Source organism: Saccopteryx leptura, chromosome 1, assembly GCF_036850995.1.
Source record: "Saccopteryx leptura isolate mSacLep1 chromosome 1, mSacLep1_pri_phased_curated, whole genome shotgun sequence".
NCBI classification, from domain to species: Eukaryota; Metazoa; Chordata; class Mammalia; order Chiroptera; family Emballonuridae; genus Saccopteryx; species Saccopteryx leptura.
Window position 1 is genome coordinate 135,538,322 of NC_089503.1, and position 25,080 is coordinate 135,563,401.

Genomic DNA, 25,080 nt, shown 5'->3' on the forward strand with positions numbered 1-25,080 from the left:
CTGTGTCTCCCTTGCTGCTTCCTGGCAAATTCCAGTAGCCTGATTTCATCTCACAGCTGCTGCCTATATCACACACACACACACACACACACACACACACACACACACACACACACATTCTCCCTTCAGTGCTTCCAATCTGCCCTACTGTGTAGCATAATTTACACGAGCAGATCTTAAACATGACCACATGTCCCAATTACCCTGAGAGCCTCTCTAATAAACAGATTCCCAAGCAGCACCCCACAGAGACTGAATCAGCAGGTCGGGGTGAGGCTAGGACATTTCTACCCTCAGCAAACAATCCAGACGACTGTGAAAGCAAAACATTCTAACCCCTGGAGAAGCTCAGCTAGGGGAACACAGACTAGGATGATGTCTGACCAGGATGCAGCCGCGCCTTCATGCTGTTTTTCCCAGCCTGCTCCCACGGTGGGGTCTTCCCAGGGAGAAGGGAAGATGTTCTGCCCAACACCCTGGCATGAGGCACCACAACAGACAGCTGTCCTTCCCTGCCATGGCCAAGCACCAACTGTCAGTTCCAAAACGTCCTGGAAGGTTTCTGTATTTGTTCTCTTTCCTGAGAAACTTTTTGAGCTTTATTTGGAAATAAAAGTACATACATGCAGCAAGATTATAAAAACTTTAGAATGATCCATTTTTTTATTGATGGACTTTAGTCCCCAATCTAATGTTAAACCATTCCTTTGAATGAAAGTTTTAACCCATTTCTTTCTTCCCTCCTCTTCCTCTTCCCCATCCCATACACACACTGTGATCTCTGAGCTTTCTGTTAAACTAATGATGCGCAGTGAATGGAAGACCAACCCTTCCAGGAAAACACATCAACAAATCCAGGAAACTCTCTAATTTTTTTTTATTTGTGAAAATGAACTGAATGTGCCCTGGCTGGACAGTTTGGTTGGTTGGAGTGTTGTCCCAATACGGAAAGGTTGCGGGTTCAATCCCTAGTCAGGGGACATAAAGAAACAAATTGATCTCTCTCTCTCTCTCTCTCTCTCTCTCTCTCTCTCTCTCTCTTCCTCTCTAAAATCAACAAGTAAATTAAAAAAGAAAAAAGAGGAAAAGAAAATGAACTGAATGTTTTCAAAGGATAAGAAAGGCTGTTCACTTTACCTTTTGATTCATCCAGACTATGGATGAGAAGAAATTACAGTAATCAATCAACTTAAATTCTGTGTTTTACAAATAAATAGCCTAATGCAATCAGAAATAAGCCTAAGTTTATAAGTAAAATTGGCAAAATGCTAACAGGTAGAAATACCTCCTTGTCAGTGGAAAGGCTAACCTCGGAAATAGCCATCATTCTGGCTATTACTATCACAGACAAACCCACAGAGAGCTCTGCTGTTGACAGAGCAGAGGAGGTAAAAAGAGCTCTGAGCTAAGGTTCAGTGCTACCAGGTAAAGTAATAAGTGTGCTGTCGCTCCTTCCCCAGGGAGCAACCGCTGCCTGTCTTCAGGGATGTTCCCACAGATCTTGGAAATGGAGCCTTTACCAGAGAGCCTTCTGATCCTGACAGCTGAAAATCTCAACATGGCACAGGGAACAAGCCAATACTAAGCATGAGTTCCCAGTTCCCACCCATCATGCTGCAAAAGTTAAAAATAAAAAGATGAGACCCAAAATGTGGGAAATGAACCCACGTACTTCCTGAATGCTTGCTTAGCTGAAGAAATACTCAATATATTTGACTAACTTATGCCTCATTTCTCTTGCTTTATTGTTCTTCTCACTAAGCTTTAGATATTTTCCCTAAGGTTTAAAAGTGAGGCTAAATGCTCACCTGCTGTAAATCATGACTTACATAAATCATAAGACAGAAGACCTGCCATTTGTGTAAATATAAATTTGTCATGAAATAGCTTGAAACAAAGTTTGGAAGAATGTGCACAGAGACATTCCCATTGTTCAGTTTGGTATGATCTAAGATATCTGTCCCTGTTACTTAACTCTTTTCTACTATAAACATGTATTACTCCTATGCTTTCCAAGCTTAAAAAAAGGAAGCAGAAAATATTAAAGTTATTTACCAATTCAAGTTATCGACATCAGATGTTATAATTAATTATTTCAAAACTGTAGGCCTTGCCTGACCAGGTAGTAGTGCACTGGATAGAGCATCGGCCTGTGATGCTGAGGACCCAGGTTTGGAACCCCAAGGACACCGGCTTGCCAACTTGAGTGTGGAATCTTAGACATCCCCCCATGGTCACTGGCTTGAGCTCAAAGGTCACTGGCTTGATGCCCAAGTTTGCTGGCTTGAGCTCAAGGTCACCAGCTTGAGCCCTAGGTCGCTGACTGACTCAAGCAAGGGGTTACTCAGTCTGCTATAGCCCCCCGGTCAAGGCACATATGAGAAAGCAATCAATGAACAACTGGGGTGTCCCAATTATGAGTTGATACTTCTCATCTCTTTCCCTTCCTATCTACTGTTTCTGTCTTTCTCTCTCACCAAAAAAAAAAAAAAAAAAAAGGAAAACAAAAAACTATTTAGGCACCATATATACCCACCATTGCCAAAGTCCATCTGCTAATTTGAGTAGAAGTATTTGCATTTGTTGGCAACCTTATTTTGAAACATAGGAACCAAACAGGTTTACCTACTCTCCTGAAGTAGCTGCTAATTCCACAAATTATCTGCTCATTTTTAAGACAAAGACCCTCCCTGACAAAGGAAATAAGATGTCTCCTATCAATGAATTGAAAAATGCATTCATTCAAAAAGTAGTGTCACAACTGACATGTCAGTTTTATAGCTCTTCTTGCTTCCACTTTTAATGGAGGCTAAAGGCAAAAGAGACAGATTCCAAATGTTCCCTGCAGGGATTTAAATTGGCTCTATTAATCTCTGACTTCAAGACAATGTTTAAAAATAAATGTCTAGTTTAACATTTTACAAAAGCTTTGTTTTAAATATTAATTTTTCTTCTGTGTGCCACAAGAGAGAAAGGCTGTATTTGGGTACTAAGTCAGAGGCAACTCAACAAAATGGAAATCACCCAAGGCGGCCTCCATCTTCCCACTCAGTCGGCCCGTGGGCTGTCCGGTCACACCTTAGGCCCCATTCCCACTTACAATTGTTGTAGCTTTACCATCTGGCGCTTTGATATCCCTCTCTCTAGCTACTATTGCAAACCTTCCCTACTCTGCCTTCTGTTGAATTAATCCTGCCCCTTTATTGGGCTCTCCAGTGGGTTCTGCTTTCTCTTTTTGTTTTTTCCCAGGCTTTTTAAACAAGAATGCACATTCTCATCCTCATTTCTATATAATAAACATAGAATATGCTTTTTAGCTGTTTATTTCACTCCATAATAAATAGTTTAATATTTAAAACAAATACAGATCCATAAAAGAATTTTAAATATTTCAAATATAAAACTCAAAACTCTGGGATTGTCAATCTTCTTTAAAAAAAAAATAATACATAAATAAATAAATAAGGTCTTTTATTTGGTTTTCCTATGTCTTTATAGAAACACAATGTTAGTGTGCTCAGAAACATTCTCCACATGCTTGACTTACTCTAGAATAAGGTTCCTTTCAGAAGCTACTGCCCCTTTCCCAGAGCCCCTTTACCCAGTCAGTTCAGTCCCCTGCACCTGACACAGATGTCCTAGCATGCTCTGCACATCACTAAACACCCTCAGTCTACCAAAAGAAAAAGAGTGTGGAAGGCAGGTGGCAGGGGGTCTCTCAATGCAAGCCAGAGCTGCACCCAGGAGTCTAACTACTCAAATGACTTTGCTTTCAATGCTTTGCATTTAAAATTTTTTATTAGGTGAGAAGAGGGGATATAGTGAGTCAGATTCCCATTTGCCCCCTAACCAGGATCCACCCGGCTACCCCTGTCTGGGGCTGATGCTAGAGTACCAAGCTATTTTTAGTGCCTAGGGCTAATATACTCCAACAGAGCTATCCTCAGCACCCAGGTCACACTCCAACTAATGGAGCCACTGGCTGCAGGAGGGGAAGAAGGAGAGAAGGGGCAGAATGAGAGGAGGAAAAGCAGATGGTCACTTCTCCTGTGTGCCCTGATCAGGAATTGAACCCTGGGCATCCATATGCCAGGGCCAATGTTCTATCCACTGAGCCACCAGCCACCACTTGAATTTTAATTGTTTTAAGGAAAAAAAATTAGACTCTATAATAGGATATACAGTACAGCACAGGAAATACAGTGAGTAATATTATAATACCTATGTATGCTGCTAGGTGAATAGTAGAGTTATCAGGAGGAGCACTTTATAAACTATATGTGTCTAACTACTATGCTGTACACCTGAAGTTCATATAAAATAATACTGAATACTAACTGTAATTGAAAAAATATTTTTAAAGAAATTTTACAAAAAGAGTACACTCATGCGCCCCTTAATGAGAGGCATATGTTCTCAGAAATGTTTCATTAGGCGATTTAGTTTTGCATACATCATAGAGTGCACAAACCTAGATGGTAATGCCTCCTACTACAACTGTATATGCTATACTGTTAAATGCTTGGGAGCTCAGCAGATTTGTTTATATTAGCATCATCACAAACACGTGAGTAATGTGCTACATGAAAATGTCATGACAATGACAGCTGCCACATCACTATGCAATAGGAATTTTTCAGCTCCACTGTAATCTTATTATGAGACCACCATCATATATGCTGCCTGCTGTTTACCAAATCGTTATTATGTCACACATGACTGTATTTAACATCTTACTTAGGAAGTTCTAGGTAAAAGGCAAAACAAGAATTCTCAAAAGGAATGGAAACTGAATTTCATTTGCTTTTCAAGTCATCCTCTGCCTAGAGTCCCTCCCTAAGCCTCTGGTCCTTCCCCTTCCCCTGGAGCCTCTCCCCAAGCTGTTGGTCCTTCCCTTCCCCCTGGAGTCTCTCCCCAAGCTGTTGGTCCTTCCCTTCCCCCTGGAATCTCTCCCCAAGCCTCTGGTCCTTCCCCTTCCCCTGGAGTCTCCCCCCAAGCCTCTGGTCCTTCCCCTTCCCCTGGAGTCTCTCCCCAAGCCTCTGGTCCTTCCCCTTCCCCTGGAGTATCTCCCCAAGCCTCTGGTCCTTCCCCTTCCCCTGGAGTCTCTCCCCAAGCCTCTGGTCCTTCCCCTTCCCCTGGAGTCTCTCCCCAAGCCTCTGGTCCTTCCCCTTCCCCTGGTGCACACAGACTCTGGGCAGATCCAGGCTCGCTCCAGCTTCCATCTCTTTCTCTGACTGACATAGATTGAGTCTCAGGGGAGGTTTAGTGACTTGCCAAAGGTTATATTGCCCTAAATTGGCTCCAAGTTTGTTAGTGGGTTTATTTGTTCTATGACTGGAGTTATATGGCCAAAGTCTGAGATTTAGGAGTTACACAATGAGTTATAGCCAGAAGAATGGATAAGATTCTTAAAGGAGAATATGACAAAAATATAAGGCCAAGGTTGGAACCTGCATTTAGAGGGCACAGTAAGTCCCCTTAAAATCCCCAATTATGGCCTTTTCATTAAAACTTAAAGTGACTACGTCCTAAAAGTCATCCTATTATGAGAAATGTGTACATTCAACACTCTTGAGTTAAACCTGAATAAAAGACTCATTCTTCTTTTCTTTCATTCATTCAGCAAATATTGAGTGACCGTCTAGCCTATATCAGAAACTATTCTAGGAGCTGAGGATATATTAGTGTACCAGTTTAAATCCCTGTTGGCAGAGAATTTAACAGAACTACAGATTACATTTGTAATTTTGCAATATCTAAAAACTCATAGACTTCCTACAACAAATTATTCCCTATGGACTTCACTTTCCACATCTCTTAAGTGGAAATAGCAAAACTTGACCACTACATCACATAGACTACAGTGAGAACTGGGTGAAATATTATTTACAAAGTACCTAGTATAGAGCCTCACAATCACAGACAATCAGTAAGTGGTAATATGCAATTATGATTACAGACTACCCTAAAACTGAGTCATCATTCACATATCCCTCAGAATTAAACCTTATAAATAATACTGTCACCCTGTCCTAAATTCATTCAGATGCAACTCTCATGATATCTGATTTTTGCTATTTCTGCATTCAGCTCTGTAGTATACTCAATACTTTATCCTCACTTCAAGCAATAACTATAGAATCATGGGTTTTATATTTGTTTTTTATCTTGCCTAATACCTATTAAATTCATAAGTAATTATTAAAATTTAAAGGTCCATTCATGTGACATAGCACCTAAAATTAACTTAGATATCACTGAAAGTATTCTGGGTCTACTTTGGGAATCACTTCGCCATATGCTCAAGTTTGCAGAGCTGATCTCCATATCTAAATCTGGTTTATTTAAATGAAACACATTTCGGAGCACTCCCGAGTCTGCCATCTTCTCGGTCTCCATGGATGCTCTCCTAAGGCAGCCCCTCAGCATCTCTCTCCCGCACAACTGTCACAGCCTCCCGGCTTCTACCCTTAGAACCAGATCATCACTCCTATCTTACTTAGAATAAATGCAAAGACCTGACTGCACTCAACAAAAGCCCTACATGATCTGGCCCCTGACTGTCTTCCCAGCACATTTCCTAACTCTCTTCCAGCAGATGTATGATTGCAGCCACACTGAATATTCGGGCAGCCTTTGCATCTGCGTACAGCATCCTTTCCAGATCATCATGGCTCACTCTCTCACTTAGGAGGCCTTCCCTAAACACTAACTCACTCCTCCATCGCTGTCTGCCTGCTCACCTTGCTTTATTTTCACTTATCACTACCAATCATTAAATGAACATTTATGTGTTTGTTAGCTATCTGTTGAGCCCCATTAGGTTGTAAGCTCCAGGAGCTTTTATACAATGTCTATATACAAAACATTATATAATATGCTTTGTCTATATTGCATACCCCTAAATTACTAATTCCTAAAACAGAATGGAAGTCACTCAACAAATATTTGTTGATTGAAGGAATGGATGAGTGGATGTACAAATGGTGGTTAATGAGTATTCGTCATAACGTGTTCCATTTGAGGTTTCTCCAGGACTTGTAGAGTGGACAGTACAAAATAAAATCCTGGAGTTTAGGAGAAAGAAAAGCAAAGAACAAGAACACGTGAAAGAAAGAGTAAAGATGCATGAACCTACCCACCGAAGTCCTCCAAACGTTACTGAAGTATAGGCCCCAAAATACAGAATTCATTGGAAAAAGAATAGCGCTCATATATGGATATAGATAGGATTGGAAAAGTACTACTTCATCATACAAGAATGTTTGATGCTTAACTTGGTTAAAAGGGGGGTGGGGGTATAAGTAGATAAATAAAGTAAACATTTATTTTAGCCTTTAATGACAAGCTACTCCCTCACTAAGTTTTAAAAACAAGTGCTGAAAAGTAACTAGGTACAATTGGTTAACTGATTGTTTTTCTGCCCGGTCTGTAGAAGTGCAAATGAACAGTAAAAGTGCCAAGACAGAGGCTGCTAAGATGGTGTAAAATGTGGGAAATGGCTGCTAGTAGGCTGAGACACCCCAGTTCATGGCCTTCCTATACCTACACCCTTTGACACGTAATTTTCTATTACTTCACTCTGACCCTGAGTTCCACTATGCCTTGCTTTGGCCAGTGAGATACTAACAAATGTAACACAAACAGAGCTTTGAAAAGCACATGTGTGTTGCCACCAACCCTTTTGTACAATTGAACTTGTCTGCTTTTGGATGCCAACCATTAGCACTTGTCTGGATTCACCTCCTGGAGGGACAAAAACAGAGATGAGACATGTGGGGGAGTACTGAGTTTTCCCAGTCAAAGATGTCTTAGTCTGACAGCTAACCACCAATGCATGAGTAAGACTAGCTAAAATCATCAGAATCTGGCTTAGATTCTAAATTCCCCGAGCTAAACAGTAGACACATGAAAATAATAAATAGCTGTCATTTTAAGAGCCTATGCTCTGGAGTAGTTTGTTACACAGTAATGGCTAACTGATATAACTTGGATAATAACCAAGAGATTAAAGCAAGATGGAGGTGTCTCCCTAAATTCAAATTTAAGAACACAATTTTAAAATATTTTCTCTAAAAGTCAAAGGCATTAAAATGACAAGTTATCTAAGCAACAGAGGTCTTACTTTTCACATTAAAGTTTTCTAAAAAAATTGAAAACAACAAGATTATAAGGAAATGTGTTTAATATAACTGCAAGTCTAAGGCTGAACTATTAGCATCTCCTTAAACTATAAGAGTGGGGTGATCTCTTAAAAGTATAAATATCAGATACCCAGTAGACTCTTAGGATTTCTTTTTATGGTTTCCAGTAAAAACAAAATAGAACCACACATGTTCCCCTCATCCTTCAGTAATTCTACCCTACCCTCATCACAGGGGACTTCTGATTTCCACAGCATTAAGAGTCTATTTTTATTAAAGGAAACTATTGCTTCTTTCATCTTGAAAAATTAACAACCTTTCTGTCCACAAACCAAAATCACTTAAAGACCCGTAGCTAAAATAAGCCAACAAAAATTTGCTTCTATTCAGACTTTTGTACTGAAACAAGCACTATCTTCTTCCCCTTCCAAGATTTTCTTTTTCTTTCTTTCTTCCTTTCTTTTTCTTTCTCTTTCTTTCTTCCTTCCTTTCTTTCTTTCCTTTCCTTCTTTTTCTTCTTTCTTTCTTCTTTCTTTTTCTTTATTTCTTTCTCCTCTTTCTTTCCCTTTCCTTCCTTCCTTCCTTCCTTCCTTCCTTCCTTCCTTCCTTCTTTCCTTCCTTCTTTCTTTTTTTTTCTTTCCTTCCTTCCTTCCTTCCTTCCTTCCTTCCTTCCTTCCTTCCTTCCTTCCTTCCTTCCTTCCTTCCTTCTTTCTTTTCTTTTCATTTTTTTTGCATATTTCCACGAGGTCTGCAGTAATGTGTAAACGCTCAGATTGGAGAAGTGAATAACAAAGCAGATACTGAGGAATGATATGCAGTTTGTAGATGCTTTTGTATCCAATATCCTTCACACTCACAGCCTCATCTGGGACCAGGCAACAATTTTAGTTCATGTGGAATCCTTCTTGTATTCCATTGCATAAACATATACCTACATCTTTGTATGAGAAGAAAACAGGCCCACCGGAGAACATTATTAAGGATACAAATAATAATGTGGACTTGTAGAGTCCTCTTCTATGCTTAGTGTCACTTGTTCTTCCTTAGACGGTGTCTTAGTTCATTGGGGCTGCTATAGAAAATACCATACACCACATGGCTTATAAACAACAGAAACTTATTTCCCACAGTTCTGTAGTCTACAAGTCCAAGATTAGGGTGCCAGTATGGTTGAGTGAGGGCCATCTTCGAGTTTGTGAATTTCTCATTGTATCCTTAACCCTTTGAGTCGTGAGGTTTTTGTTCATGTTGCTGACCCCCAGGAGTGAGTTTGTTTGTTTGTTTCTTCAAAAAATGAAATTTGTTCCTGTTATAGTTTTATTAACTTAAAATCATGTTTGTTTAATAACCAATTTATGGAAACAAGAACATACATTTGCCTTTTTTTAATGTTGCCTTACACATTTTTAAAATAAATTGATCACACTCTGGATGGTCAGGAGGCACAAGGATGTACATGAACATTTGTACTACTCAAAGGATTGAAAGGCAGCAGGGGCTAGAGAGTTCTGTAGGTTCTCTTCTATGAGGTGCTAGACTCATTAAGGCTATGCCCTCATGACCTAATCACCTCTCAAAGGACCCACTTCCTTACAATATTTAACATCAGATTTCAACATATGAATTTTGGGGAGACAAAAATTCAGTCTTTAGCATGTGGTGAGCAGAGCCAGGATTCTTGTCTCCCTTTTAGAGACAAGAAAACTCAGGTTGTGGATGACACTATAACTTCCCTGTAACATGACTTTCTGTAACATGAATTCAAACCCGAATTCTGAGTCCTTTTCTATATACTCTGTCCCTGAATCATACAATGTTGAAAAACTCAAACCAATTATTTTCACAGAAAAGGGAAAGAACAAAGAAATACATAAGAAGAAAGATAAAGAACAGAGAGTTATCTCTGACAAAAAGAGACAACAGAGGCATTTACATATACATGAGACAATTGTTTAAGAAAACCAGCTCCTAACTGGTAACATTTCTAGAACATTCTACAGAACACAACAGAAAGCTACATAATTTTGTACCTTATTATGTACTGATAACAACAGGGCAACAAATATCAAAGTGAGGAATCCCACATAACTTTCCTTGACAATCACATTTCCACCTCCTCTTTATGTTCTAAATGTGCTCTTGTGGGCTGTTTTTCTGTATCCAATATAAGGTACTGCAAGAAATTCTTGTTTATTCAAAGTATATTTAGCAGAGGCAGTGCTAGTGGTAACTGAATCGACAGATTAACAGAGTACAAAACATAGTAATATCTCATTTATTTCAGACTCTGCCCAAGTATAAAGCTCTAAGACAGAGTTTGGCAAACTTTTTCTGTAAAAGATCAGATAGCATATACCTTAGAGTCTGCGGACCATACAGTCTCTGTGGCAACTACTCAATTCGGCCTTTATGGTGTGACAGCAACATTAGATGATATGTAAACAACCAAATGTGGCTGTGTTCCAATAAAATTTTATTTAAACAATTTTATTTAAGCAAATGTGGGCCACAGACAGTCATTTGCCAATCCCTATTCTAAAATATAACCCTCAACCAAAAAGGAAAAATATACACTCATGCTTTTATTAACTCTCTGGGAGAACACTCTGATTGGATTCCTATTCTCTCACTTTATATACAGTTTAAAAAAGAAAAACTGGAATATTTTCTTGCTTTCAATCTATAGCAAATGAGAAGAAGGGATTTCAAAGCAGGGCTGCCAGCATGGGCCAGTACAGTGCAGACCAAAGCCTTCAGATGGTAGCAAGGGTCTGAAATGGCAGGGCAGTCTGGACCAGCCAATTTAGGGGCAAAATACTCTCCCTAAACACATGCCTTACTTAATATCATCTTAATCAATTGCAATATAACTTACTTATTAAAAAGTTCCATTTTTGATGTTCATAATGATGATTCTGAATTACCAAGAGAAAGGTCCTAATTACTCTTTTTAAGACAGTAGAAACATAGGCATACATAGGATCCACTTCAGAAAGACCCACAAAAGTTGGCCACTAGAAGCTTTGAAACTGACTGGATAAACTTCAGTTATCTAGAATATATATTTTATGAAATAATCAGTTCCCCAGGTAATAATAGGAAGACAAACCTTTATAAAGGCACTTGTCTTGAGTCGTGCATCATTTCAAGTGTTTTATGTATTAATTTATTTAATGTTCACAACAACCAAAGCAGGTAGGTATTATTATTATCCCATTTTCCAGATAAGAAAATTGAGGTACAGGGAGCTTAAATATCTTGCCCAGAATGATGACACAGCTACTAAGTGGCAGAGCTGAAAATTTTTTTATGTTTATTTTATTGATTTTAGAGAGGGGGGGGGTAGAGAGCAGGAGAGAGACAGGAACATGTGTTTCTGTGTGTGTCTTGACTGGGGATCAAATTGGCAACCTCTGTACTTCGAGACGATGCTCTTACCAACTGAACCATCCGGCCAGGGCCAGAGCTAAGATCTGAATCCAGGCAGTCTAGCTCCAGACATATTTTTTCAAACACTTCACTATGCCAAGGCATCACCCTAAAAACATATGCAGGATGTCTTATTTCAAATACCATAAACATGGTAAGATATATGTAAAACCTTTTCTAAAAATAATATTCAGAATCTAATGATTGAGACATGTCAGCGTCTCAATCGGCCTTGGGGAAAGACTGTATCTATTATCTCTGTTCAGTTCCACCAAAATATTGTAAAAAGACAGTCTGGATGTTAGATTGAGGAGGTTTTATTCTTTCCAGGATTGCATTTAAAATTGTTTTTTGGAATGAGCCAGGAAAATAAACAAGTAATTCAAGTTATGGGAAAATTCTTTTTAGGCACTCCTAGTTCAGTCAGATAAGTACAAGGATGTGAAGTGAATTAGTCCTTCTATTTTCTTAGGTCAGGATATAAAAATTAAAACATTTTTATTTGTTGTCTTTATTTCTTAAATAGCTTAATTGTAAATTTGGCTTATCCAGAAGGAAAATACTCTGGTTGTTAAAATAACTGAGGTTACTATTGGCTTATCACCCAACAAAAATATTTGACCCTAATATAGCCCAAGTAAAAGACTAAAATCATTTCATGATGTTTTATTAAAAGAAAATTAAAAGTTTGTGGAGATATTTTTTTCAAATAGCAATGATCTGGAAAATACTTCTGGTTGCTGAGTAGGCATCTGTATTCTTTTTTATTTATGATATAATATTTTTTGCTAATCTCTAGAAGTTCATATTGGAGAGAAATCTTATAGCCTCTAGAAAATAGAGAGGCTATGAACCAAGCTCAAATTAGTTTCACTTTTTGCTCAAGTTTATGCAAGAAATCGTTCTCAAAAGCTCTGCACTCTCTTCACAGTAGTTATCCCCAAAAATAAGGAACTGGGAAGAGCAGACGAGTTTTGAGCAGTCATTTCATCTTTGTTGTTCTTTTCTTCATTTTCCTCCCATACTTTTCTAAAACTAAAAAGCGGGCGATGCAAATAGCTGATGTAGAAAAGATGGGGTGAGGAGAAAAAGAAAAACATTCCATTACCACTGTCTTTGCCACTGAATGTAAATTTTAAATCAATAGTAATTCTATAATCATAATTTTAGTTATATTTTAATAAACTTGAAAAATATTGACAGGTGGGATTAAGAATTTAATAGTAAATTCGTATTCTTAATTTCTTCTAAATGGTAATGATTATACTTTTTTTAACTTAACTATACCTTAGTGGTTATGAAGCCTAGATTCTATTTAGACATATTAGAGAAAGAAAAGAAGTGAAGGAAAGGAAAGGAAGAGAAGTTGTTTTTTTAAAAAGGAAAGAAAAGGAAAAAGTATGGCAGAAATTGGTTGGTTAATCACCAAACTAACCTTCTGTTTTTCCCAGACACAAATAAGACTTTCTACACTAGCGTCCATTCAACCAGGTGGGGCCATGTGACCAAACTCTGGCCGAAAGAATGTGAGAAATCCTCTACGTGTTTTCCCCTTTGCCAAAGCACAAGGGTCTGGGAACTGGTGGTAACAAGGTGATGACAAGACCACTTGAATGAGAGGAATGTACTCATCAAGAATATCCATTTTATAAATTGGCACAGCCACTATGGAAAACAGTATAGAGGTTCCTAAAACAATTAAAAATAGAACTACCATATGACCCAGCAATCCCACTTCAGGGTATTTATCTGGAGGTAATGAAATCACTACCTTGAAGAGGTGTATCTGTACTCCATGTTCATTGCACTGTTATTCACAATAGCCAAAGCATATAAACAACCAAAATGTCCATTGATGGATGAATGGATAAAGAAAATGTCATACACACACACACACACACACACACACACACACAGAGTGGAATATTATTCAGATATAAAAAAGAAGAAAATCCTGCCATTTGTGATGACATGGATGAAACTTGATGGCATTATGCTAATGAAATAAGTCACACAGAGGAAAAATACTGTATGGTTTCACCTATGTGTGGAATCTAAAATGATGAACTCAGAGAAATGGATTAGAATAGTGGTTTCCAGGGGTCAGAAGTTGAGGGAAAAGGAAAGCTGTTGGTAAAAGGGTACAAACTTTTAGTTATAAGATGAATAAGTTATAGCAATCTAATGTACAAAATAATAATTACAGTTAATAATGTACTATATACTTGAAAGTTACTAAGAATAAATCTTAAATGTTCTCAGCACGAAAAGAGAAATAGACTTTATGTAATGTTATGATGTGGGTGTTAGATATGTGTATTAAATCAACATGTTGTACACCTTAAATTTATACAATGTTATATGTCAATTGTTTCTCAATAAAGCTTGGGGAATAATGAAGTTAAAAAACATTTTTTTCATTACAATTTTAAATTTCTGAAGAGTGCTCTTATCCAATCACCAAAGCACAAGAAATTCAAGACAATGGTCCTAGATGGCAGCATTCAAGCTGTACTACAAATGGCATTCCTTCAGTTCTAGAGAGTTTCCCCGCGAATTGCTGGGTGGGTGAGGATCCATTTCACATACTTTGGATCTCTTATTGTGCCTTTCTCTTTTATGATTTCATCTAAAAAGGGGAGGAAAGTACTTACTATAGGTAGTAGAACTTCTTCCAACTAACCAATATTACTTGTAGGAAATAATCAAATTCTTAACAAAAGTGCGCTCAAGCAGCTGAAATGTAGGACACAGCTGTGCCCAACATTCCTAAACTGTGATGATCTTCGGAAGAAGAAGCAGTTAAATATTTGGGATTTACAACTGCTGGCTGTGCTTTCCAAATCATTCACAAAGTCATTTTGACCATTCCTTTTATTCGCCGGATGAAAAGTCCTAGGAATAAGCATCAGTTTAAAAGCTACGTGATTATTCCATTAGTAAAATTTAATAGCGTTAAGACAGGAATAAAAAATATAAGAACAGCTGTCGGTCTGAATTTTCTAACTCACTTTTTCCTGAGAAACTATATGCTCTAAAATTTCATCATTAACAGCTCTAAGTGTAGACTGTGAAAGAATGCTTTTCTGACTCCTGACTTAGTGCTATGTCTAAGTGGAAGGAAAATCATGGCACAAGTTAAATCAACAAGAAAATCCATCCTGTCTGAGGGAGATAGACATAGCTTAGAAGGTTAACTAACTAATCAATAAGAAATGTATCTGATATTTTTCATTTTAAAACTTGACCAACTTTTTTTAATTTAAATTTTGAATTTTGAAATTAAATTGAATGGGCTGACATTGAACAATAAGAATACATAGGGTTCAGGTGAACATCTCTATAACATTTGAATTATTGTTGATTGAGTTGTGTGCTCATCACCCAAAGTCAAATCATTTTCTGTCATCATATATTTATCCCTCTTTATTCTTCTCCCCCACACTCCCTCCCCAAGGTAACCATTTCACTTTTATCTCTGTCCATGAGTGTCAGTTTTCTATCCCACCCATGGGATATGTATTTGGCCTTCTTTACTTCCCTACAACACCCATTTTTATTAACATGCTGAAAATAGTTGTCATAAGCAGCATTTAACATGGCACATAGAGGTTTTGTTTTCACATAAGATACCACATTTACTTGCCACAGCAACCCCACTGGTGTTTTTAATGCTTAAATAGATAAGAACTGAGGCTCAAACAGCCTTTGTAACTTTTCAAGATCAAACAGTGAAGATTTATTTTGCTTTAAAAAGTATGTATTCATTACTGGGAATGTGTATTTAGATGTAAAGAAGTTAACTACTGCTATGACTTTCTATTAGTAAATTAGTATAGGCCCTGGCCAGTTGGCTCAGTGGTAGAGTGTTGGCCTGGCGTAAAGATGTCCTGGGTTTGATTCCCTGTAAGAGCACACAGGAGAAGCGATCACCTGCTTCTCTACCCCTCCCCCATCTCTCTCTCTCTCTTTCTCTTCCCCTCTCGCAGCCATGGCTAGATTGGTTTGAGTGCTGAGGATGGCTCTGTGGAGCCTCCACCTCAGGTGCTAAAAATAGCTCTGTTGCAAGCATGGCCCCAGATAGGCAGAGCATTGGCTTTAGATGGGGGTTGCCCGATGGATCCTAGTTGGGGTGTATGTAAGAGTCTGTCTCTCTATTTCTCCTCCTCTCACTTGGAAAGAAGAAAAAAAAATCATAGTATAGAGTTGTACAGTACATTACATTGTACTGTATATTCCAATGTACAAATAATTAAAATGTTTTTTCATAAGCACTTTCTCATTATGTTGCTGATATTCACTTATACAGAAAAATACCAGGACATATATCATTATTTTCATTGTACAGATATAGACATTGAGGCTTAGAAAAAATGTAATGACCTAAGCACAATCTCACTAACCAAGATTAACTCATTAGGCCAATCTGCTTCTTGAAATTAGAAGTTGAAGTGACACAATTTTGGCTGGTGACTAACATAATGGGAACTTGGATTACCTGCACACCTTATATCATTCAAATAGAATTAATTATTTTTCACTTGAATGAAAGTACCTCCTCCACAAATGAGTGGTGTCAAGCTCCCAAAAGAACTATGAAATTCTAAAGCATTTAGCTCTTCATGGTGTTGTGTGGGATATGGGATGTTGTTTCATTTGGTTTGTTCTGTTTTCTTTCAAACATGCTCAAGGTGGGACAGCAACTCTTTTAAAAATGCCAACTAGAAATAATTAAATTGAGGGGGGGAAAATTAAGCAATATGATTTGTCCATTATGGAAAAAAAATGTTTTAGAGAAGAGTAAGTCTTTCCAAAAGCAAAATTCACCAAATAAAATACTGGAAAATGTAATTCAACCAAGAAAAAATATTTTTTTTCAATGTGGATTTATGTCATTGCTTTAGTAGGTAGTGTTAATCGTTTCCAAATGCCAATGTGTATTCACGAACACTTTGCAAGTCCATGATGTAATACATTCCTTTTTGGATACATGTTATGTCAAATCCATCTGTCTAAGGCAGATATGCATAGTTTTGCAGAACCTTATCTGCAAAAGAACTTTCATAGTCAGACAAAATTGCTTTACAAAATAAAGAGGAGTAGAGAAAAGAAAGATAGGCTGTTTTGAAGATATTTCTTCCTCCCACAGTACCTTGCACACAGCTCTGTGTCCACTGGGCGCCTGGCACCCCTCTGGTCTTGCTTTTCTTAATATCCTGCCCATTCACAAGAAAGAGATGTGACCCTGGCATCCCAGGGATAACTAAAAAGATGAAGGTTCTGGAGGAAGTGACAATACAAGATTTTAATCTGCCTACTAGTATACACCTAGTTTTAAATACTTTCTGACATCCATGGGCAGCTTATTAAAGTTTGATAATAAAACGTTAAGTCATTCTTATTTAATTCATCTCAAGTAAGTAAGTAAGTAAGTCAAAGTAAGTTAATATAAAGAATGAAGACAGGAAAAAGTGCAAAAGAAGGTTATTGCTACATCAAGAAAAACACAATTTGTATGAAAAGAGGAGCCCAGTTAGAGGTCATAAGCTAGTTCAGATAAAGCAGCTTCACCCCAACCACTCTAGATGGGACTTGAACTACCCTGGTGGATGAGATTATATTCCTTTTATTCATGCACCACTTTCTTCCACTAATACAGTTAGGAATGTTGAACAACAAGTGAATCAACAATGACTATTAGTGTCTATGGCTATGGAAATCCAATAAATGAACTCGCTTTTCTATCTCAATCAGGGATCTCACTATTTCTTCATCAAGTAAATGTTTCCTCGAGGAATATATTAAAATAACTTTTCTTTAAAACTATTTTACATACATTTGATTGATATGGAATGGTGTGCTGATTATTTTTCTTTCCTTTTATGAATCTCATCCACGAATGTGACCTGTAAAGGGGTCATATTTTATTTTATATTTTTAACAACAAAAGTTTGCATTTCCAGGATGATATACACATAAAATTTTGCAAAACCACAACTAATATTTCTATCCTACCTGCTAAACTATATCAGTCATTTTAAAAGGTGCAATCAAAAATAAACTGCTCTTGAGTATAAAAATAATATTTTACAGGAATTCGCAAGTAATTACTATTGCTATTAGAAGTTTATATTTGCCACAAGAATCCATAATTTTAGAAAACTGTCCAAATGATTTATGCATGAGGCTTATATATAGCACGAATATATACATTTGTATCTATGAGTCTAAGGAGAAACACTTAGGCAGAAAGCAAACTGGAAAACAATCCCAAATTATAAGAAGTTACCTAGCTTTGTGCTGTAGTAAGAACAAGTATAAAAATTATTTTGGAGGAAGAAAAATTATTGCTGAGCACTAACTTTAAAGGCAAAAGCCCTATTTTAAAAAAAAAAAAAATGATAGGAGAAATCAATAATGTTTTTAGAGAAAAAGTGCACTGCTTACAGTAACCAGTCATAGTATTAATTCTATCCTGCAGTGTGTGCTATAGATGGTAATAGAAAGCTGTTTTCTAGTTTCTCCTTTCGATGCATCCCAGCTTTCTCTTAAACCTTGTTAGCAACAGAAGTCACCCCCAACAACTACACAAACCTAACAACGGCTTCCCTGGGATAATTTGATCTGCTCCAACCACAAATTCCACTCTACATACTTTTCTTCTGTTTTGGTTGTGTCTGTGTGTGTTAAATATACTTCTTATAAGGCTTTTAAAAACCAGCTAATAGTCTCTCCTTCAGCTCTCTGCCCCGTTAACAGGACCACTGAGGAACATTTTTCTCCATGTAAAAATGACCTGGTTATCTATAGAGTATATCTAGTTCAGCTGCTGATGACAGTGGAGAAAGTATAACTGCCCTCATTTTACATTTCTCCTTCCTTTAGCCGCTGGGTACCTGAGCCCCAAGAGGATCAGTTGCTGCTCCCTCCCAAGCATGACACGGTGGGGCTAGGAAACCTCAGAACTTGCCTGACTCGAGTGCCTTCTCAGCCCTCGCCCTGACACCAGAAGCCGGTTTGAATCGGCTCATGTTGGACCTTTATCACTGATCCCATAAAACACACTGAACAGCCTCCTTCAAAATGCAGCTTGATTGTGATTCATGGCAAAAAGCTGGAATAACCCTGCCAGGTTTTAGAAGCTTTAAGATAAATTGCACTGAACTTGATACATATAAAACAGCACCTTGACAATGAATCATCTGCTAATTCAGTATTTTCTAATTACAATCACTCCCTCTCAGGGCATGTAATTAATTTACTGAGTTTAAAAAAAAAAAAAAAACACAAGGATTACTCACACAGTCTGGAAGATGCAATGTCAGCTATTTAGGACAGAAACATCCAAGGCCGTGTTAGAACTCAATTACGACTACATATGCGTTAGAGCAGGCACTGGCAGGCCTCTGGACTACGGCAACTATAGGACTCGTGCTTCTCGTACGCTGGGCTATAATTTATGAAACTGAGCCCCGGATCCAGCCAATCATTTAGCTCCTCAGAACAAGTCTAACTGGCTCTGGAAAGCTGAAAGGGCTGCACTAGAACAACAAAGATGAGATAGTTCACACAATAATCTGCTTATCAGGAATCGCTTTTCCTCACAAGGCCAGGGGGAAATCTCAGCGTCACTGTCGGGGGACAGGACAGATGACCTGAGAAAACGCGACTACACCTGGAGCAAGACCTTTTCTGGTTTGACAGTCCCAATCCAGCCTGCATGAAAGGACTGAGCTACCCCTGTAAACTGAAAGGCAATGACAACAGCAAAAACCTCAGGTAATTTTCATCTTTTTTTATTTTTAGTAGGAGTAATGCTGAGTCAAATATATGCATTCAGTCGCTGGGGCAACTAGGTATGCTTCAATTTTATTTTAGCTTTTTCTACTCTACTCTTTTTGTAGGATCATTTGCTATTAAGTATGAATAGAGGGAGGTTTAATGTACCTGAAATGAACTTGAAACTAAAATTATTATTTGTGGAGGAAAAGAGATTGTGCTCCCCAGCAGTTTGAGAGCCCCTTTTCAGAGGTGTACCATTCTCATCCACCCACAGAAACAAAAATAAAGGGGCTAAGCAGAAAGGGAGAGAAAAGGTGTTTTATGAGAACATATCTTAAAGGAAATAACTACGCTCAGAGAGTCAACTGGAAAGATAGGTTACTGTCCAGCTCCTCTGGCCCTTTAAATTTAGGCCACATAAGAATCTACCAAAATGTACCAAAATGTACCATGTGAGTTGTTGGGGTACAGAATGACATAAAGAGCTGACAGAGCTCCTGTGGACTCTTGTTTTCTTGGCAAAATTTTTTTGTATTTCACATTATATTTTAAAGTGTTACTTCTACCAACTACTGCTATGCCATACTGCCAGATTTGTAGTTATTAAAAAATCTACAGAAAACATTTTTAATTCAAAAGAGGTGACGAAAATAGAAAAGCCAAAAAAAAAAAATGGACTTGACATACACAGAATGCCAACACCACGCTGAGATACTTGACGCACTTTACCCAATAACAAATTCTTTCAAATCCGCAGCAAATAGTGTTTCTTCAACAAACTTTATAGCAAGTGTAACATTAGCATCAAAAAAGCCTTTGTAATTAAATTTTAAACAACTAAATCAATCATTATACTTGCAAAGTAACAACAGAACCTTCACAACATTTAAATCATGTCAGTTTTATATGCTCCCAAAGGAAGAAGCTGAGAAGAGGAACTTGCTTTGTTTAGTGATGAAATATAAACAATAGTAACAGAAGAGACATCTATGCACTTTTTGTTTGCTGTAGATAACTGACTGAATCCAACTTGAGATTTGACACCAAAAAGAAAAACATAGCAGTACACAGGGAACAGAAAAAAATTATCCACCAGCAACTCCCCCAAGATTTGTTCTTTGAATTGTCCACTTTGTGACTAGCCAGGGAAGACTATTTCTACTCTGTTTAAATTTTTTTTTTATTTAAGTAAACCTTTGTTTATTTGACAGTACTGTTGCCTTCAGTGACTATGTGAGAACCAAAATTTCTGAGGAAGCCAGTGTGTTAAAATTGTTGTTCCCTTTACTCAAAGATAGCATAGATTATCTAGTCTGAAATGCAAATCAAACCCGTAAGGTAATATTGTAGTTGAATCCTCAACACACAGAACACCCTGTTTCACATTCCCTTAATAAAATTCCAGTAAACTCCCCTTGAACTCCCATATTCAGATCTCCATTTGTCGGCAGACAAGGCCAAGAATACCCTAAGGCATTTAAGTCATTTCACATGTCCTGTTGTCCAGAAATTTCCCATAGGAAGTCTGTACCTCCCAAACAACTTTGAAGAGAACCACTTCACCACCCAAGACAATGGCCAGCAGCTCCCCAGCAGGTCTTTGAGTTAGGAGTCTTCACAGCTTCTGTACTGCCTGTGTATTGACCTATAGCTAAGTTACAGACTGACCTTTGGCTCCTGCACCCTGACAGGCACTCCATGTTTTGTTGGACTCAACTTTAAACTGTTCATCCTGAAACATATTGATAGTAAAAAGCTTTTTAAACGATTAGTACTGTCTTCCCCCCCTATAATCATAATAATCGTGATAGCCGGATACATATTAGCGCTGTCTGACAATTTGGGAAAATTTAGATATTTCGTACCAGGAGCTGTCATATAGCACAGAAAACCTCACACTAAAACAAAGGAAGTGATGTCTCGGTATCATCCACCTCAAGTCGATTACACTTCTTAGATGTGTTTTCAATGCCCTATGGAAAACAATGCAACGGAGGAAAAACTAAAATGATATACCTATCATACTATAATATTTTGCCTAAAGTTGTCAGAGCAATATATGAGTCTGTTTATAGTAGGCATCTTTGTCAATTCAGCAAGGTTTGTATTAGGAGATTCCAGCTAGAGAGACTCCCTCCTGTCATCACCATCAATTAATATTTGTTGGTTATCGCATCCGTGACTGTCTAAGAAGCTCTGAGTACAGGAGGGGCACCCGAACAGCTGAATTTTTCTTACTCATTTCTTTTTTCTCAAACTCACAGACAAGAATTAAGATGATCCCGATAAAAGAAAAGTAGCTCAGGAATGCAACCCTTTTCTGAACCAAAAACTATCAGCAAATCTCAAGTATCACAACAGCTACAGTTAACTGCGACGTGTTGAGAAACCTGGGCCAGGAATGATTTGTAGACCCATAAACTCATTTGTTTGGCCCGCAGTTTAATGTAGCCTAAGGAGTCACTCCCGAGACAAGTATAAGAAACGCTCAGACCTACCTTGTTAGTGTGTCAAAGGTTGGCAGGGTATTAACTCCATTCCAGGTGGCGTGGATAAATAGCCTCGTTATTTTCACAGTGCTGGACTCTGCCTAAAGAAACCCTGGACCTCGGGACCAGGGCGCTGGTAGTTAACTGCTGACAGTTCACATGCTGACACTTGGAGCCAGCATCGTATGGTTTAAACCGAAAGAGAAATAGTTGCTTAGAAAAATGTCAGCGAGAAGGCCTGCCTCACTTTAACAAAGCAAAAGCAAAAAAAAATTTTTTTCATTTAAATAAAAAGGCATAGGTACTAGAGATGTGAGTCTGTGGTCATTATAGGGATTCAATTTATGTTCTCAGTTCAGATTAAACACTTTATCTGGGCACACAGAGCTCAAATTCAGATTTGCTCTCGGCACACAGTGGGGGAGGAGTTTTGTTGTCTTTTAATTCAGTCTTTCCTAAGAAATATGAATTTATAAAAACATTAATAAAGCATTTGACAAGATTCTAAAATATATTATACTTAAAATGACCAGCAACCATTTGCACTTATAGATAGTCAAAATTCTTCTAGGTATTGAGACCGGAACAGAAGGATCCGTTTTTCTATAACCTCACTCAGTGTCAAATTTCTCAAAAGGCATACAACATACACATAACATATGCAAAAATTGACAACTATTTATATTTAGTAAGAAAAAAATTAGAGGGGGTTTCATTCCTAATATTTGAGGCTAAAGCCACCTCTTTGCTTCAGCAGCATGTAAGCACTATGACATGGACTTGTGAGCATGAGCTCGAAATCGGGCTACCCAGGCTGGACTCCCAGCTCTGATCCTTAACTGTGGACTTTGAGCAAGTTATTTAAGAGCTCTATGCCTGTTTCCTTGTATGTAAAACAGTGCCACACACAGTAACTACCTCCTGGGGCTGGCATGAAGATGAAATGGGCAATGCATGCTTAGAACTGAGCCTACTACGTGGAGAATATTCATTAAGAGAAGACTGTCATTGTTATCATTTAGCTCATTTCAATAAATATATACAATATCCAAAATGGAGGTGAATTACTGAATAGCCAGATATGGTGAAATATACCTACTAAAATCACACATCTCATTTCAGGTGACATTTATAAGTAAGATTTTGTCTTAAGGCCTATGAGATATCAGCTCAAGGAGGTGTGTCAGTCATTGTCTTCTGCCTGGTTATGGCTTGAAACTTTCAACCCTGTTCTGCATTTATTGTATCACGCAAGGACTCTCACCCAGGACATGACACATGGGGGTAATTGCCTTAGACATGATTCATGCAATAGTTGGTGCAAAGTTCAGACTACTTGAAAAATTCCTACATAAAAGAAAAAAAAATGGAATCCATTAATCTTTTGTCATGGTACCCTAACCAAAAAAAAATTACAAGGAAAAAAAAATAGAGTTACCTATCATGAACAGCTGTGCTCATTATCCAAATTCATGAACCATGTCTAGAATTCATGCTGACTTCTCAGTTTAGATATGAGAGAATACTGAAGCTAATTATCTCCTTTCTTCCCTGTGATGGGAATTTTTCAGAGCAGAAGAATATTAACTGAGACTCTGACCTGCTCACTGAAAAAGTACAGAGAAAAACAGTCAGCTTGCTGAGGGAGCAGCCACCCCAGGGAATGACTATGGACTTCCACATTCATTCGTGCATTTGCTCATTCATTCACTTATGAATAGTCTTGCCCCTTATCTCCCATGCAAACTCCCACCAGTCACAGCTGTTTATAGTTACCGAGGGAGCCAACACTCTCTCGCACAGCTGAGTAGATGCACCCCTCCATCTGTTCAGTCTTCTCCAGCACCCACCATTAAGACCAAGGGAACTTCTCTCCTTCACAGTGAACCCCTTCCTACCCACCACCTCTCCATAGAAGGTGGAAATTCCCTGGTGAGTAAATTATTGAATCAGTAACACCTACTACATGAATTAACATTAAAAGACAAACAACCAGTTGGAAAATTGGGGGACATGTTCAGTTTAGCAAAAATACTTTAGAAATGAAATACAGAGCACTTTTTGCAAGATCCCAAATGAAATAAAATATTAAGGTTTAAGAGTCTCTTAGACAGACTCTAGCAGCTAGAGGATCATCTGAGGTCTTTTTCAACAAGTTGATAAAGTAATGCAAGGAAGTCCACCATAGTTGCTAGAAGTTATTACACACGTGGTAGCTTTACCTGGAGCTTGGCAGGGAGTGGAATGAGCCAAGCTAATTCTCACTGTTCTTATCCTATTCCTGGCAGGGGAATGCGAAAGAAGCAGGTCTCCGATTCAAGAGTACGTAATGATCTTCCCTTTCCCTCTCTGTTGGCTCAGCTACAGGGTTGGACAGACATCAAGTCCCTCTACAGGGCCCACTGGTGCCCCTGACGTCCTGCGGCATCATTGCAGTTCGGACCTGTGCCTGAAGGCACAGTCACTCAGCACTGGACATTTGCCAAGGAGGAGGAGGATAGGATGGGATGGAGACTTTTAGAACACAGTGCTGGAGGGTTCCTTTCAGAATCGTGACATGAGTCCAGCTTGTCTTTCACCCCTCTCCCTCCTCACCAAAAAAAAATGTTCCCTTATGTTCCTCTGCTTCTTCCACCAAAGTGTCCCACAAAGGGGCCCATCCTCCCTTCCATCATATGAATCCTTTTGTGTGCCAACCCCAAGCAGCCTGCTTAAACCAATCTGTGCCAATGTGATTAAATGTTTCTGTTATCTTCCAAGTGGCACCTCATTTTAACCGAGACTTTCTAAAATTAGAGCTGAACCATAAAAACAACCACACTAAATAGTTTAGGCCTCTTGGAACATGATGACAAAGACATGCAGAAGACAAACAGGGCTTCCCAGGCCCTGGGAGCCACACCAGCACATCGGCCACCTTCTCCTCTCAGGAGTGGGCTAGCCCTCCAGGCGTATCCCTGGGCCAAGGAGAATGCTAAGTTTGCACTCCACACAAGGCCACTACAGACAGTCAGGCACTGTACAATCTACAACCGACCACTCATACTAGTCCACCCTTTAGGGCCCCTGACTCCTCCCTCTCTATATTCAGAGTACAACCACCACCAATCAGAAAAGATTAATCACTTTTTTAACCCTCCTCAACAGAGGTACCGTAAATACTTGGTACCTCGGAAGCAACTTGGCTATGGAGACATATTTGTAATCACCAGCAACTAAGAGAGGCAGAGGCTGCT

General features: G+C 38.4%; 1 protein-coding gene and 1 long non-coding RNA gene across 7 annotated transcripts in view; one reads left to right on the forward strand and one right to left on the reverse strand.

Annotated features, from left to right (window-relative positions):
* PDE4D (phosphodiesterase 4D) overlaps window positions 1-25,080 on the reverse strand; it is a 1,514,231-nt gene that overhangs the window by 1,468,461 nt on the left and 20,690 nt on the right. For 2 of the 5 annotated variants that reach the window (XM_066375345.1, XM_066375356.1), the window contains exon 1: window positions 18,875-19,011. The exons of 1 other annotated variant lie outside the window; for it this stretch is intronic. The gene's annotated coding sequence lies outside the window, so the exon portion shown is untranslated. Of the gene's footprint in view, window positions 1-17,409; window positions 17,480-18,874; window positions 19,012-21,853; window positions 21,873-25,080 lie in introns of those variants that run through there. 2 more of the 5 variants (XM_066375366.1, XM_066375376.1) reach the window with 2 other exon arrangements.
* LOC136399804 (uncharacterized) lies at window positions 19,213-24,603 on the forward strand. Of its 2 annotated transcripts, none has more exons than XR_010750212.1 (3): window positions 19,213-19,352; window positions 21,933-21,980; window positions 24,133-24,603. It is a non-coding gene; the product is annotated as an uncharacterized lncRNA (long non-coding RNA). The 2 variants fall into 2 exon arrangements; XR_010750213.1 differs by having other exon boundaries at window positions 24,206-24,603.